Raw genomic sequence first — 17,908 nt, forward strand, 5'->3', positions numbered from 1 at the left:
GACCTATCCATAGATACCCCACACGCTTAGGTTAGATGAAAATTTTTTTTTGTTTCAGTTGTACCTATGGAGACCCCTAAAATGTTTTATGGTTTTCCCATTTTTATATCAAAATCTTAATTGAGTTCACAGACTGCATCTACATACCGAGTTTTAATAGTATAGCTCTTATAGTTTCGGAGAAAAGTGGCTGTGACATACGGACGGACAGACAGACAGACAGACATGACGAATCTATAAGGGTTCTGTTTTTTGCCATTTGGCTACAGAACCCTAAAAAGGGTGAACTAAGCCTATGAAAAAACACTCGGAACAAAATTATTCTATATACTATTCGGTCTAAAGACCGAAGCAAATTCCGAGATGAGCTTCATAGAAACATTATTATATTGTAGTTCTTCATGGTTCGTACATTTTTTTACTTAAAAATCTTCTATAGTGGTAAAAAAGTTTTAGTCGCGTCGGTGTGTATTAACCCTAAACAAAAATAATATAATATAAAGGCGGGCTCACACTCATAATTATCTACCGGCGTGACGTCATCATTCAGGCTCACAATTTGTGAGAGAACGAGAAGGTGGGGTGAATCATTGTAAGTGGAAGGTGACTTTTGTGGTAAATGAAGCTTGTAGGGTTGTCAAGACTGTAGAAATTCGATGAGAAATAATTTTTTTTATGAAATAAGGGGGCAAACGAGCAAACGGCAGGGCTAAAATGGCGGCTTTGAAGAATCATGATATGAATCATAATATGATTCATTTTTCTAAAATCGCAAAATGCAACTCTGCTTGCAATTAATTTCTGTATTTTTGTACCGATTTGACATTTGTCAGATTGACAGTTTTGATAATTCATTTGCTGAATTGATTGAGAGGAATTGCTAAATATGACCCTTTTAGCCCCGCTGGTCACCTGATGGAAAGCAACTTCTGTCGCCCATGGACACTCGCAGCATCAGAAGAGCTGCAGGTGGGTTGCCAGCCTTTTAAGAAGGAATAATATGACGCCCGCAGAATTCGTTTATTTAGCGAGAACCGTACATTTTACACCGGTGCCAGAAGTGTCTCCATACTAAAACCGAAACCAGCTAAGCGGTTTGAGCGGGACGAGGTAACAGACAGACAAGCAAACTTTTGCATTTATAATATAAGTATGGTTTTATGCTATTAATGCAAAGAATGTTTGATTTTATAATATTATAGCTGATATAAACCTGTCAAGAAAGTGAAGAAATTAAAAAGTGGCAACATCGTAGTGTCATCCCTTTCAAATCAATCTAAGAAAAAGGGATGACACTACGATGTTGCCACTTTTTAATTTCTTCAATTTCTTGACAGGCTATACCTAGGCAACAGTGCCAAATGTGTTCATTGACAAGATTATTCCTTTTCAACGGAAAAGTTAGTGAAAGTTAAACATAACGAATAAAATTATAATTTTAAAAATATAATACATTTTGTATCTCGGCACAGCCCTGAATTTAGTCACACGAGTTCTCTATTCTCGTCGCGTGGTTGTGGAAGGTTGTTATTTATTAAATTAATGTTTGTTCCAAATTGTACTGCCTTCAGCGTGAATCTGTTTTGTTGTTATTCCTCTGAGCCTTGTCAGGCAATTTCATCTTAATAATTGCGTTTTTACTTTTTGGAATTTTTTCTACGTGATATAATTTACTCAAACTCAAACTTTTTTATTCAGAATAAATTTTTGCAATTAATGTTCTCTGAAAGTCTACATGATGCCTACTACCGGTTCGGAAACTAACCCGGCGAGAAGAACCGGCGTAAGAAACTCGCACGGGGCCCACTTTTTTACCAAAAAAAGTGAGAAAAAATTAATCTTTTAAAATAAGGTTTACAATGTTGACATTGTATAACTTAAAATTATACAATGTCAACATACTTACATAATTGTAAGTCATAAAATAATGTAGAAGTAGCCTTGCAAGCAGCCATCCTACGTTTTTTTCTTTTTTTTTTTCTAAAAATTTCCCGTATTTTTCTGACTGCGTATGCTGCAGAACTGAGCCTATCTGCAAGATTAGCAATATGAGGACCCCATTGTAATTGACTGTCTAGTGTAATGCCTAAGAATACAGTGGTGTCCACCGAATCCATCTTCTCATCATATTTTAATAGTATATTGGTTTTAACTTGCCTAACGTTGGGCAAAGTAAATTTTAAACATTTAGTTTTCTTAGAATTTAGAAGTAAGTTATTAATGTTAAACCAATGTACTATTTTTGAGACCTTAGACCTTCAAAGCTAGCTGTAAGGTTAGATAGTAAAGTCGTTTCTTTTTAAATAAAATTTCTTAAATTTGGTAGATCATTCGATAAGTTATGCAATTCATAACAAATTTTTTTTTAATGAAATAAGGGGGCAAACGAGCAAACGGGTCACCTGATGGAAAGCAACTTCCATCGCCCATGGACACTCTCAGCATCAGAAGAGCTGCAAGTGCATTGCCGACCTTTTTAGAGGGAATAGGGTAATAGGGGAGGGTAGGGAAGGGAAGGGAATAGTTGAGGGTAGGGAAGGGAATAGGGTAGGGCTTAGGAGATTGGGCCTCCGGTAAACTCACTCACTCGGCGAAACACAGCGCAAGCGCTGTTTCACGCCGGTTTTCTGTGAGAACGTGGTATTTATCCGGTCGAGCCGGCCCATTCGTGCCGAAGCACGGCTCTCCCACGTATAAAGAAGGTTTCTTAAGAAACCACTTTCATAAACGCAATATTTAACATAGCTATCGAACAAAATCTACCCGCTATGAGTACAAACTAGCTAGGCGTGATGTCATAGCTGACAATTTGTATGGAGAGTTTTGGGTAGGTCTATTTTATGTGCGTTTTGAATTGTGATATCTTGGAGAGTTTTTAAGCTATCAGAGTCATTTTATGACCGACTAGCTGTTGCCCGCAAATTCGTCCGCGTGAATGTATATTATTAAAATCGAGATTTAGAAAATTGAACACCTATCTAAGACTATTTTATTTGGATCTAAGTATGTTACACACGAAATTTTTATTTTCCATCAAATACCCAGGAAACTTGAACCTCAGATACTTTGTATCGTTTTGAAAAATCCTTTTTTCGAAGGGAAACAAATTGAAATTTGTTGTGTTATACTGTTGCCAATAATGATTGTGACAAAAATTCCTATAGCGCTGTCCACGATATCACCATAGTATGTGACATCAGATTTACACTGTAGGTTGTCTAGCATTGTAGTTCTTTCATCTTGGCAGAAAAAACTCTCCCAGGGAACATGATGAGAGGTTTATTTAAAGATACTGCCTTCGGTCGTACATATTCTTCCATTTCTACCTATGTGCTCGACCGATGATCGACCGACTTAGATCCGTAAAGTTTGACTTTAAAATTTCCATGGCCGGTAACGAATTGAGATACTCGTACACAGTGGTCAATTATATCCATCCAGGGTTTGGATAATCGTTTAGGAATATTAGAAAAACATTTAAAATCTAAACTTTGCTAGAATTGGTAATCACTTTGGTTGTCGTTATGAATTTCGAGGAGTTCCTTCAATTCCATTACTTATCAAGTCACCGTTTTTAGGGTTCCGTACCCAAAGGGTAAAAACGAGACCCTATAACTAAGACTTCGTTGTCTGTCCGTCTGTCTTCTCCAGGCTGTATCTCAAGAACCTTTATAGCTAGAGTTCTGAATTTTTTACAGATTGTGTATATCTGTTGCCGCTATAATAACAAATACTGAAAACAAAACAAAATCAATATTTAAGGAGGGCTCCCATACAACAAACATGATTTTTTGACCTTTTTTGCTCGATATCAATAATGACAACAGGCAGGCAGTTGAAATTTTCACAGAATCCTTAATTATATGTGTACTTTAATAATTTATAATACAATTAGAATATAATTAAAATTTAAGGGGGGCTCCCATACAAAAACACAACTTTTGGCCTATTTTTTTCTCTATAACGGTACGGAACCCTTCATGCGCGAGTCTGACTCCCACTTGGCCGATTTTATTGTAAACATGGTATCAAATTCGGTCAATCTATACAACAAAAAAATAATTTTGAAAATCTGACCACAAACAGCAAAGTAAACATTAACTCCTACTTTTCTGAAAGTCGGTTAAAAAAAAGTATCTAAGATGATGACCAGGGATCTAAGGTATCATCATGCCAAATTTCATTGAAATCGGTCCAGCGGATTCAGAGATTAGCCTGTACAAACAGACAAACAGACAGAGAAACAACTCTTCTAACATGCCCCTGACTCGTTTTTTCAAGTTTATTTTCAATGTACAATAATTTTACCTCTACGATTTTATTATAAGTATAGACAGATGTTTCTAATTTAAAAGGTCCTATTATTTACCAACAAGAAAAAAAATAGTCTTCATGCCTATTGAATTAGGATTTTGAGTGTTAAGAAAACGTTCCAATTAATGCGGTAAGCGATCATGTCCGACGAAAATTTAAATGAAATGCCACTTTGTGACCTAGGCTATTGGTTTTATTTTGCTCTACTCCACTACAAAGCAGCGGTGGCATGGGTGGCTAGACCAGTGCCGAATTTATACTTTTTATGAGAGAAGGCCACTTTATTTCCGCCGCCCCGTGTATATAATCTGTAGGGTCTCTAAGGACGCAGCCGCTAGGCCGTGGCCTATAACGGACTAATTATGAAACCGGGGTTGCGCTAGACCAATGTCGGTACAAAAAAAAAAAACCTATAGCCTAGGATCTAGGTCATAGAGTGTTATTTTATATGCTTGGGCCACCATACAGAGATCTTGTCGGCACTACAGTATTTGAAGAGTGGTAACTTCGCTCTGAGAATACTGTATAAACCATCCCCAAAGGATACAAAGCCCTTGTTGTTTTACCCAGTCTGGCGCACCTTTACTTCTTGATATTAAAAATCATAATATGAGACTAGTTGCGTACGTGTGTGTACTTGAAACATTTAAACTGTACATCAAAAGGCTTGGCTTAGTGGTTCGGAACGACCTCCAACTTTGATCCAAAGGAAACCGATCACGTTAGTAAACACGAAGAATAGAAATTCACAAAGCGACTGTTCAGGTATTTGCGCCAATGATTTCGAAAGAAAGGATGCGACATTTTTTTACCAAATAGTTATATTAATATTATGCAAAGGTCGGAGCAGGACGCTACCAGCACATACAGATATACAGACATAGAATATACTACGACCATTATATTAACTTATATATATAGAATATACTATGACCATAAAGTTAATATACCTAGCGGAATAGAGAAACAAAGGCCTGAGCAAGAGAGATGTCGCTATCAGTAACACTACGTGGTAAAAAGAGACGTGTGATACATGACAGCAGCACTCGTGTAAGTGTATACGTACACATATTTTTACACACAGATGAAACCAATTTCGGTTTCGTTTGACGGCTCGAGATTGTTGCTCTATTCTGCTAGGTATATTAACTTTATGACTACGACATAATATTGCTGTCGTAATAAGAAGTTCTTATTGTATTAAAAAGTATATTAAATGAGTTGTCAACGAGCCGGCGTTTTGATTATACAACATGGTGGCAGCGGAAAAATAAAATATTTTAGAAAGAAAATAAAACGCTTACATTCCATATTCTAATTACGGGAAAAGTAATAAGAAGTAGAGAGTTACAAGTATGGAGCACGCTCGTCCGCCTCCAGAGCTCTGTTTGGGAGGCAACTCCGTCAGCCGGGCTGACGCATGGAAAAGGTGGATTACTCAGTTCCACCTTTTTACGAAGGCATCAGGGATGCAGAAGGAGGATAGCGGGGTACAGGTCAGTCTGTTGTTAAATCTCATCGGCCCGGACGGGTATGATATTTATGAAACTTTTCAATTTGCGAATGAATCGGACCGAGACGATATTAAAATTTTGGAAGAAAAATTTAATAAATACTTTGGAATTAAGAAAAATATTATAGTAAAAAGGTTCAGTTTCTTCATGAGGTGTCAAGAAACTGGTGAAACTATAGACCAATATGTAACTGCATTGAGACTTTTAAGTAAACCGTGCGAGTTTAAGGACCTGCAGGACGAGTTGATCAGAGATCGAATCGTGTGCGGCATTCGCGACAAGACACTTCGCGATCGCATGCTGCGGCATGAAGACCTGACTCTCGATGCTGCTATTGGCATCTGTCAGGTCGAAGAGGTGTCGCAGGAGAGCAGCCGAGTGTTGCAAGCGGGGCCATCTCGCGTGGATGGCGTGAACGCACGCATGGTGCGTTTCGGCAGCGGCGGCAGCAGTGGCGCTGGCAGTAGCGCTACCGGAGGGCGCCGCGGCGGACAGCGGAGCTGGCCACAGCGAGAGCACCGGGTCGCAGTCGGTGCTGCTGACGCCGGTGTGCTGCGACGGGGCTTCGCGAAGACGGCTACGTCATTGCGTTGTCGTCGATGTGGAGGCGAGTGCAAGCATGTTGGCGAGTGCCCCGCCATAGGTAAACAATGTTACGTATGCAATAATATTGATCATTTCTCGAAAATGTGTAAGGTACGGAAAGTACACAATATTGAATTAAAAGAGCAAATGTATGACCAACAAAATATTTCGGACGCGGAAGCTGAGGAAGAGTTGTTTACGATATCATCCTTAGATAATATTGCCGAAATTAATTGTGTATCGGAAGATTGGAGTGTAGTTTTATATAGTAAGAATGGGTCTGAAAAATTTAAATTAGATTCGGGGGCTGACATAAATGTCATTTCTTACGAACGTTTTTTGGACTTAGGATTCGACTTGAGATGTATTAATGTCAATCATAAGATTAAATTACAATCGTATAGTGGTAACTTTATTCCTATAAAGGGTGTAGGTTTTTTAAGATGGTCTTATAAGAATAAGGAATATTGTTTAAAGTTTGCTATAGCGAACATGGTCTGTCAAAGCGTGCTGGGATTGCAAGCATGCTTGGAGTTAGGACTTATTAGACGAATCCATGATTTGAGTGTCTCCAATAATGAGGATTTATTCAACGGAATCGGGTGTTTACCAGGCGAGTATCATATTGTTGTTGATAAGGGGGTATCACCAGTTATATGTGCACCCAGGAAGGTTCCATTAGCTTTGCGCGACAAGTTACAGGATGAGTTAAATAGAATGGTAAAGTTAGGAATAATAAGAAAAGTTACTCATCCGACGCCCTGGGTTAATTCTATCGTTGTGCCGTGCTCATGCAGGCGGGCCGGCCCGTAGAGTACGCCTCTCGGACACTTACGCAGACGCAGCAGCGTTACGCGCAGATCGAGAAAGAATTGCTAGCTATTGTTTTTGCTTGTCAAAAATTTCATCAATACATTTACGGCAAGAGACACGTTATTGTTGAGACGGATCATAAGCCACTTGAGAGCATTTTCAAAAAGGCATTAAACGATATCCCAGCACGCTTGCAGCGAATGATGTTAAAGTTACAGGGATATGATTTGTTTGTTGTCTATAAGCCCGGAAAATATATGTATTTACCTGATACGCTGTCGCGTGCGCCACTTCCTGAATTATTAGATGAGGATATTAGTAACGCTATACTGTGCCAATTAAAAATGGTTATTGAAAATATTCCAATGTCTATCAATAAATTAAGTACAATAAAAAAGGAAACGATGAAAGATAAAATGTTGCTTTGTTTGTTGAATTATATTAAGAACGGTTGGCCAGTCAATAGGTATGAAGTTCGAAATGATTTGAAGTACTTTTGGCCAATGAGAGACAAATTGTATTGCGTAGATAGTGTAATTTTTAAAAATAATCAAATTTTAATTCCAGTTACGTTACAAAATGAAATGTTAAAGATTGTACATGATGGACACTTAGGAATTGATCGATGTAAGAGACGTGCTCGTGAAGTTTTATTTTGGCCAGGAATGACTGATGATGTGGAACAATATGTGAGAAAGTGTAGAGTATGTCAAGAGAATCTAAATAGACCCGGTAAAGAACCAATGATTCCAATTTCAGTACCGAATATGGTTTGGAATAAAATTGGTATTGACATCTTTGAGTATGCGAGAAAGAACCATTTGATTTTAGTTGATTATTATTCAGGTTTTGTGGAAGTCTCTCAATTGAGTGATACCACGTCAAAGTCAGTTATAAATATAATGAAAGAGCATTTTGCACGCTATGGTATTCCAGAAACTGTCATAAGCGACAATGGTCCGCAATTTTCAGGTCGGGATTTTAAAGTTTTTTCTAACGAGTGGGGTTTTGAGCATATAACCTCATCTCCATATTATGCTCAGTCCAACGGTAAAAGTGAGAGGGCCGTACAGATGATTAAAAAACTCATCAAAAAATCGGTTGAGAGTACGACTGATTTTTATTTAAATTTACTGAGTTACAGAAATACTCCTAGGGATAATTTTGATTCTCCGGCTAAAATGATGATGGGACGCCGACTAAGGTGTAGGCTCCCAGTGCATCCAGATCTTTTGAAACACGGTCACTACCCTGATCAATATAAAAATATTGTAAATAAGCAGTTAAAATATAAAATTTATTATGATCAGCATACTAAGCCACTGCCAGAATTAAGTGTTGGCGATGATGTAATAATGGTGGAAAATAATAATGAACGAATTCGTGGAAAGGTGGTCGGAAAAGCTGAGACCCCTCGTTCCTATATTGTAAAAAATAAAAAAGGAATTTATCGACGCAATCGCAGGCACTTAATTAGGCCTGTGACAGAAAACACAACAGATAACTCTGTTGTGCAAAATTTTGACAACTCGTGTGAGGAGATAGAATCCGAAGAGGAGAATAGGGATCATGGTTCAATCTATGAACCATCTGATTTAGAATCAACGGTTGAATTTGATTATTCTCCTCCTCGGACGCGAGGTTGTAAGCAGAGATAGATTAGCAATTTGTTTTATTTCATTTTATTTTATTGTTATTTAACATACTTACTTAGTTTAGAATAATCATTTTGTTTCTTTTATGTATGGGAAGATGTCGTAATAAGAAGTTCTTATTGTATTAAAAAGTATATTAAATGAGTTGTCAACGAGCCGGCGTTTTGATTATACAACAATTGCACATGTCATAATATCAGAATATTGACAGAAACGTTGTCAAATATCGAAGAAAACTGTTTGTTTACTGTCTGAACTGGTGCTGCCATATAGTGTGAAAACATTGCGATAATATACCTATTTTAAATTGAATAGAATGTTTACTCTACTGTGTCCCATATAAGTAGTTTAAAACTATTATGAGTTTTTGGTCCATACATGAGACTTTCAGCAATCAAATCAGCAGTCTTTTCAGCAAAATCGGTTCAGCGGTTTGGACGTGAAGAGGTAACAAACAGACACATACTTTTTGCATTTATAAAATTAGCATAAATTTTTAGGGCCAGGCCACAACTCTGCGTTGCGGCGTCGCGCGTCGCATCGCAAAAACAACATCGCACAGAAATGCGATGCGATGTCGGAGCGCAAAATTTCATTATTTCATAATAGTTAAAAGTACGTAATAAAAACACGACGCTATATTACGCGAGTGTGTCCTTTGACATAATGGCTCCTGGCCAATTATAACTTGAAATGACAACGAAACCAATTCCCTCGTATTCACGTCTGCCATTATGTTACTCAATTTAAGTTAGAGCTTATGAAAATAGGGAGTTTGCATGTGTAATACAGGGCGTTTCAAAATATAAGGTATAGTAAGCCGAAAGGGGGTGAGTCATGGGGTCATTCTGAACAAATTTTGTTCAACTTTTGGAAATTCGCGAAAAAAAGACCTAAGCGGCTTTGTTACAGAATATTTTATTGTAGTGAATCATGATCTATCTTCGCTTTATAAAATAAAAAATAAATAATTAAGTGTGTATTTTTTAATATTTTGTGTTAATGTAGTGTGTAGTAGCGAATAATTCGTGTACATATTAATATTAAAAAATCAAATATTTTAAATAGTTTACCTAAAAATTAGTCTTCAAGATAATCTAGCAATCTATTTAGGAACGCAATTCTTAGTTGTTGAGCGTTATTTGAACACGACAGTAGGTTGATACTTGATTCTGCAATTGTTTCGATGCAGTCTCCATGTATTAAATTAATTAGAAGATATTCTCAGTATCGTTTTTTTTAATGAAATAAGGGGGCAAACGAGCAAACGGGTCACCGGATGGAAAGCAACTTCCGTCGCCCATGGACACTCGCAGCATCAGAAGAGTTGCAGGTGCGTTGCCCGCCTTTTAAGAGGGAACAGGTCAAGAGGGGAGGGTAGGTAAGGTAATGGGGGAGGGTAGGGAAGGAAATAGGAGAGGGTAGGGAAGGGAAAAGGGTAGGGGATTGGGTTTCCGGTAAACTCAGTCACTCGGCGAAACACAGCGCAAGCGTTGTTTCACGCCGGTATTCTGTGAGCCCGTGGTATTTCTCCGGTCGAGCCGTCCCATTCGTGGCGAAGCATGGCTCTCCCACGTTAAATCGTAGCAACAAACCTTCTGATTGGTAAAAAAAATACAGTGTCACATCAAAAAATATTGTTTTTTGTCTACTATATAGTTTGAAAGTCCTATACGGGAATTGGCACTCAGAAACAGATTAATTTACATCTTCGATGATCCATTGACTATAATGTATATCATTAATCCGTTCTAAGATACGACATGACATCAAATTACATTAGCATACCAATAATAATCGTAACTACAGTGCAATCAATCTGGTACAAGATTGGCTTGATGTACATAGTAATATTAATGTCTTGTGATCAAAGTAAACTATAATATTCTCGAAACGACTAGATTAAAAAAAACACTATTTTTTGAAGGATTTGAAGAGTGGTCTTCCATATTTTGTCACATCAATAAAATAATTATTATTTCGGAAGCACGGACGTAAAAAAAGTACGGACGTAACCTTCTCTAATCACGAGTGAAGCCTAGTTATGGCCGCCCGTGTAGGACGTGTGCGTGATATGAGGGTTGCCATATAAATCATAAATTTCCCTACTTTTAAATTTTGTAAACTCAGACAAGTTAAATGTATTTTTTATACTTAAACATATTTTTATGTTTTTTTTGCTTCAGAAATGTAAGCGGTTGTTAAAGATGTCATAATGAAAATATTATTTTTATGACACTATAGATAGAAAAAAAACACATGTTACGTACAGAGAAGTATATTATTTACATAACATTATTAGTAATAATGATTATGTACAAACATTTATAATAATAAAATTATTACTAGCTATTTGACCGAGCTTTGCTCGGTATTCGATAAAACACGAATAAAATGACATTTTCTAAAAATAATTCCTAGCTAGACAGATTTATCGCCCCCGAAACCTATATAAGAAACCTGTATACGAAAAGATATAAGATACTTAAGTCCCATAACCCGTTTCATCAAACAATCAAGTAATTTTAAATAAATAATGGCTTGTTAAATCAGTTAACGGCCTGTTAGAGCTATCGAGAGTTCTACCATACTACCATACCTTTTTGTTCCGTCGGCAGGATTCGAACCCGCGACCCCCGGCTTGAAACACCGACAGCCCACCCACTGATCCACAGAGGTCGTCAAACAACAGTTATATCCACTTTTGTAAATTAAGAAATTAATAGGGGTGTAGACTATTTTTAGGAAATATATTTATTTTACAGATGTACCATCAAGGAAGTTGATTCCTATGCCTATAACTGACAGACCAACGTTACTTGGTCGAATACTTATGTCAATTCAATGTTAATTGTGATCTGTCGGCTGGGTTTGACGTAACGCAACCAAACTACTTATGTCCCCGATTTGCATAGGAATCAACTTCTCTGATAGTACATAAGTATTTTGTTACACCTAAAAATATGTATAAAAAATAAATACACTCTTTTTTCAATAAAAAAAATCACTTATTAGATACCTATAAAAAATATTATAAAGTTATTAAGTAAAATATGTCCATTTTCGGTAATTCTATAATACAAACTCTCAAAAAAACAATAATTTGTATTAGATTTCGTTTACTGTCTACACCCCTATTATTGTATTCCTGCCTAATTACTGGTCAATAGTATGCTAAATACTTACATGACACTAAAAAAAGACAATAAAATTAATTATTTGATTATTTAAAAATAATTTAAAATTTTCCCCGGTTTGGGGAAAATTTCCCCACTTTGTTATGGTCATTACTGACCTGTTGAAGTTGAATTAATATTTACAATATTTTATCAAAATACTTTAAAAATATGTTATCTTACCTATGAAATATTATTCCTTGATGTTTTTTGTGTAAGGTTGTATTGTTCTTGCACCATTTTACAACACAAGATGGCATATTTATTTTTATTTATGAATGACAAAGATGTGTCACCGCGATGCAGTCTAATTGCGTAATGGCGGTACGATCGGCTTATTACAGTGCTAGTGTTTGTGCAAGATGTGTACATATGATCGCCTGGGCTTATTAAGGGTGCTTCACTCATTTCTTAATGGCGATCCGTCCGTACTTTTTTTACGTCTGTGTTCGGAAGCTTTTCCTGTCAATTGTGTTGTCACCCGCGCCACAATAGACATAACTACCAGTAGTTCGACTGCAAAGAAACGGACAAGTTTCAATATCTGTCAAATTCGTCGGGTCTCACTAGGGTCTAGGATTATGAACGGAATGTGCCTCGCGCTGGCTGATATAATTTATTTTTAAATATTTAAAATAAAGATTTCAAAATTGAATTCTGAAAATTTTAATCGCATGTGCCAAAACACAAACAACAATACGACCAAAGAGAAACACGTCCAGCGAATATGTCATAGTTTTAAATTTGTAGGTGACAAGTTAACAACCCTAGCGACGATTTACGTCATAATACGTCAAAATTAAAAATTTCAACATCAGTTCTAAGTCGGCATACTCTGTAATTCGGTCTACTCTGCCCGCGCGCTGTTCTTCAATCGCTATGATATTCTATTATAAGCGCAATCGCTTGAAAATTGCCCGCATCCTGTAATTTTATGGATTTTTTTCCTATGCACATACAATACACATATTTATAGTATACTTACAGTATTCACACATACATACACGCTTGACAGGAAAAGCGCCTTCAATTCACATTTCGATACGCGTCTAGCAGAGCTACGATTTCGTAGCATTCGCCAAACAATATCCATAAAGGTGCACACTGGGAGCATTCGCGTGTAATGTAACATTATAGATTCGACTTTGAGCATTACATAGCAATATGAATACTAGATAATAATAAAGAATATCACTTTGTGTCATTAATTTTTCGTTCTGGATTCTGGATCAGACAAAATTATCGTGTCGTCAATTTTCTGTTATTGGAAACGTGCGCAATATTTCAGGCTTTTCCACATTCTTTTTAAATACAAAATGTGCTATCTTCTAACGTCTAAATTCGACTTATTCTTGATCGTTCACTTGACAAGTGCTATAGTTCGTGCACGAACTTACGAACCGTCGGTATTAGTGACCCTGTCACTTTGGCATTTGGTAAAGCGATAACCATGCTCAATCGAACGTATGGGGAACGCGTTCTAAGTGTCCCATGGGAGACCCTCGGAAAGGGCGGCATAAACCGAATCCTACAAAATGTTACCTGGCATTGAGTGTCCTTTATATCTATTACTCGCACTATTAGCTACATTCATTCTCAAAACTTATCAGACTGATGTTGTGTAATGTTACAAATGTATTTTGTTAGTAACTAACACTGATAGGTGCTTTACTTAGACAGGAGTACTTTGAAGTTTAGGTTTTATTATTAGTGACTAAGGGAGATCGCAGACGGCACACTTTTTGTGTGATCACACAAAAAGTGTGCCATCTGCGATCTCCCTTAGGGTCAATTCAGACCGCAACCTTGACGCGCAGATGCAATTCTATTTTTGTACTGAATTGACAGATTTCGTGAGCGTGAGACGTCTTGCAAATCTGTCAAATCCATACAAAGTTAGAAATGCATCTACGCGTCGCGACGCGTAGATGCATTTCTTAAATTGTATGGATTTGACAGATTTCAATTGCGTCAGACGTCTTGTGAATCTGTCAAATCCAGACTAATTTAGAAATGCATCTACACGTCGCGTTGCGGTCTGAATTAACCCTAAGGGTCAATTCAGGCCGCGACGCGACGAGGCGAGGCGCGGCGCGGCATAAATTCGTATGGATTTGACAGATTTCATTTGCGTGAGACGTCTTGCGATTTGTTAAATCCATATAAATTTAGAAATGCATCTACGCGTCGCATTGAGGTCTGATTCAATCCTAAGAGTTAAACAAGCAACGTCGCGATGCATTTTAAATGAGCAAAAGAAACATGCCAAAATGATGACAGGAAGTCTGTCAACTTAATGTAACTATTTATTTTTGTGTAACAAATAAAGTTCAGTTTGGTACGGTTTGGTATAAGTCATTTGGTATAGCCGCGTCACCTTGCGATGTGAACTGACTCTATGAACACTGCATCTTTCATTACCCTCATAAAGCGAATTGATAAAAAGTCCAACCCTTTGGTATTGAGGTTTGATTTTCCACCCTTAAATTTAAAAAATATAATGTTAATTATTATAATATAATATTAGTTTTTAACTTAGGCTTGATTTATAAGCGTCCACCCGAATGCGCGGTTTGTATTTAAGGCTTCTTACAGACGAACGGCACGTGTCGGCGGCACGCGTCGGCGGCAGTCGACGGCAGTCGACGGCACGTGTCGGCGTCAGTCGACGGCAGCCGTCGACAGTTTATGACGCATGCAGAGGGCCTACCACGACCTTTCCTAAAACTATCATGTTTCCAGAACACTTTGTTGTAAGATTACAATAACATTATCGTACTCACTTTTAAAAAGCAGTAAAAAAATGCAAAACATTGTTAAATCCGCTGTGAAATATAAACTTTTTTAAGATCGCTAGTTTAATGTTAAAGTAATATTGCCCATCTGTCAAACGGTGTCGCTTAGTAGAGGACCACCTCTACTAAGCGACACCGTTTGACAGATGGGATGAGACTACCACCAGGTAGGCCCACAGTTGTGATGTACCGCCTAAAGATAAGCGTCCACAGGTCGGTATCGTACGCAACGGACGTCTCGCATCAAACGGATATGTTTTCACAGTACGTCCGCTGTATCGGCAGCGTACGGATTACTGACTCGATATTGCGTACGATACAGTCCTGTGGACGCTTACCTTTACACGGTGCGTCACAACTGCAAGCGTGATAAACTGTCGATGGCTGCCGTCGACTGCCGCCGACACGTGCCGCTCGTCTGTAAGCGCTCTAACGATTTATTTAAATAGCAGCGCGGTCGCACTGTCATTTAGGACGACACATAAACATGATACGACGTCGTGTCGTACCACGATGTGGCGTCGTTTCACGATGCAACGTCGCCGCATCGTGGTACGACACGTGGTGTTTATGTGTCCCGCCCCTTACATAGTATTGCTTGTGATGTCGTGGTGTATATAAATCCAGCATACGTAATTACGTACCTGATTATGTTACACTTACTAATTCTTTGTAGAGTAGACGGTGTAAAGTAGATACCCGTAGGCGTAGGGCTTCGCTTTAACCCTTGTGGTTTCGGGATAATTGGTGTCTACGGCGTTGTGAAGGGATTAGACAGAGTTAGCTTTTCGTAATTCGAGAAGGGTTAGGTTCATGTTCGCTATTTTGATGACCTCAGTGGCTCAGTTGGTGGACGCGTCGACACTCAAACCATAGGTCACTGGGGACCGCTGAGACACCGTATTTTATTTTGTACAATAGAGAATTAAGTATAGATACTTAATTGGCACATTTAACATAATATTAATATAGAATATAGGTATGTTATATGTATTTTAAATGTGCCAATCAGAATAGGTTAGACCAGTAGTCACCAATTGGTTTCGTTCGGGATCCATTTTCAGGAATGAACCTGACCTTCGCGGTCCGCACATTAAAACCAAAAATAAATTATACAAAAGTAATTAATTACGGAAATTATCTGATCGAAGATCTGATGTTTGAAGTGAAACTTCAAACTGTTGCAAGCTATTGATAATAAATCCTGGAGATGTTCATCAGTAAGTCGAGAACGAAATTTATCAAAGTGCATCTTCGAAAATGCTCGGTCCGCACACAATGGTTCGGCGGTCCGGATGCGGACCGCGGTCCGCCATTTGGTGACCCCTTGGGTTAGATGAATTGCTCCCGATAATTCGTAGTTATCCGATTCAAATGATCATGCTACGAAGTAAACTATTATTAGATTTTAGTCGTCATTGAATTCACGAGCTTTCCTGACAGCTTTGTAGTTGGTTGCGTCATATGCCACACCATTAGAAAACGATTTCCTTACTCGTACTAGATGTCGCCCGCAACTCCGTTGCACCAAAACTCGTACTTATATCGCGTGGGAATCGTACCTTTTATCGAAACCGGTCGAGTAAAATAATAACTTTGTAAGAAAACTAATATAATAAAGTGGAATAAGTGCAAGAAAAGTGTATAATTCCTTAATTGAACGTGAAATTCCACCAAGAAGTTACTGAACATTCAATATCATAACTATACATATTTCCACGAAGCGTCAAAGTGACACCCTCAGTCAGAACACACCCAAAGAGATTAGTCCAACAAATCACCAGCAAAACTCGCCGGCCATCTGTCAAATCAGACCCAAATACATTACACTTAAGATATATTTTAGTGCACATTACCGCCATCAAGTCCGGCCCGACTGAATAATAAACACGGGGCTATCAACTTGCTGTTCCTACGTGGTTCCTACACACGTTACGATAGAACTGCGGGGCTAAAATGGTCACATAGAAATTCCTCTCAATCAATTCAGTAAATGAATTGTCAAAACTGTCAAAGTGACAAATGTCAAATTAGTACGAATTAATGAATTGCAACTTGCAAGCAGACTTGCATTTTGAGATTTAAAAAAAGTGAATCATATTTTTCCTCTTCTTTACAGAAGTTTCTGGTTACCCAGACAAGGCAATTTTATATCATCTTTATTTTATACTCGATGACGCCCGCAACTACTTTGCGCCAAAATTCGTTTATCGCGCAGAAACCGAACATTTTTCTGGGATAAAATACTTTTTAGTCCCGGGAATGGGCATAGGATACGTCCTATGAACATTCTCGGGACTCAAATTATCGCAATACCATATTTCAGCAAAATTGGTTCAGCGGTTTGGGTGTGAAGAAGCAACAGACAGACAGACAGACAGACACACTTTCTCATTTATAATATTGTTTACTGTAATGTGTGTAAGTGGTATCCTTTTCTACAATAGACATAACAATACACTACTCGTACGGCTGACCCTTATGCACTATGTTGATGTCCCCATAGTTTACGTCCTTATGTTATGACTTATGCATACCTACTGTCTTATCATCGTGTCTCGTGAATTATTCTGTGGCGGTACCCACAATTCGCCTAACATTCCTGCATCGCGCTATCGAAGTTTCGGAGAACGGCAGGATATATACAACGTTTGAAATGACGTCAGTGGGCTTCGGCCTGACCGAGCATGCTATCTCCCTCGGTCGGAAGATCTTCCTTTTCGGACGCCACTAACAACGTTAAATTGGTGACCACCGACAAGAACAGGCATCCTTCTGGATATTAATCACCATCAACACTCCCCGCCCCTCCGCACCACGTCAGCAGACATCAAGCATAACCGGGTCGCCTCGACCATAAGCCGCGTTGGAGGTCCGCGCCGGTCGAACCCGCGTCTGGCTTGAACGGGGCAACCATAGGCTACAACGACCGGTCAGCAAGCAGAGCACGGGGTCCCTCTCCTGGTCATTGCACGCGTAGCTTCGGCCCACACCTGACAACACAAGCGCATCGAAGAATACCACAGGTCTTCGGGGGGGAGTGATGTGGCGGTACC

The 17,908-nt window shown here is 38.4% G+C and overlaps 1 long non-coding RNA gene across 1 annotated transcript; it reads right to left on the bottom strand.

The window, feature by feature from the left end:
- Window positions 1-4,765: 4,765 nt before the first annotated feature.
- On the bottom strand, window positions 4,766-11,132 carry LOC121728999. Its single transcript, XR_006035904.1, has 3 exons — window positions 11,121-11,132; window positions 6,009-6,018; window positions 4,766-4,867 (listed from the first exon to the last, which is right to left on the bottom strand). It is a non-coding gene; the product is annotated as an uncharacterized LOC121728999 (long non-coding RNA).
- Window positions 11,133-17,908: the final 6,776 nt, after the last annotated feature.

Source organism: Aricia agestis, chromosome 7 (genome assembly GCF_905147365.1).
Source record: "Aricia agestis chromosome 7, ilAriAges1.1, whole genome shotgun sequence".
In the NCBI taxonomy this organism is placed as follows: Eukaryota; Metazoa; Arthropoda; class Insecta; order Lepidoptera; family Lycaenidae; genus Aricia; species Aricia agestis.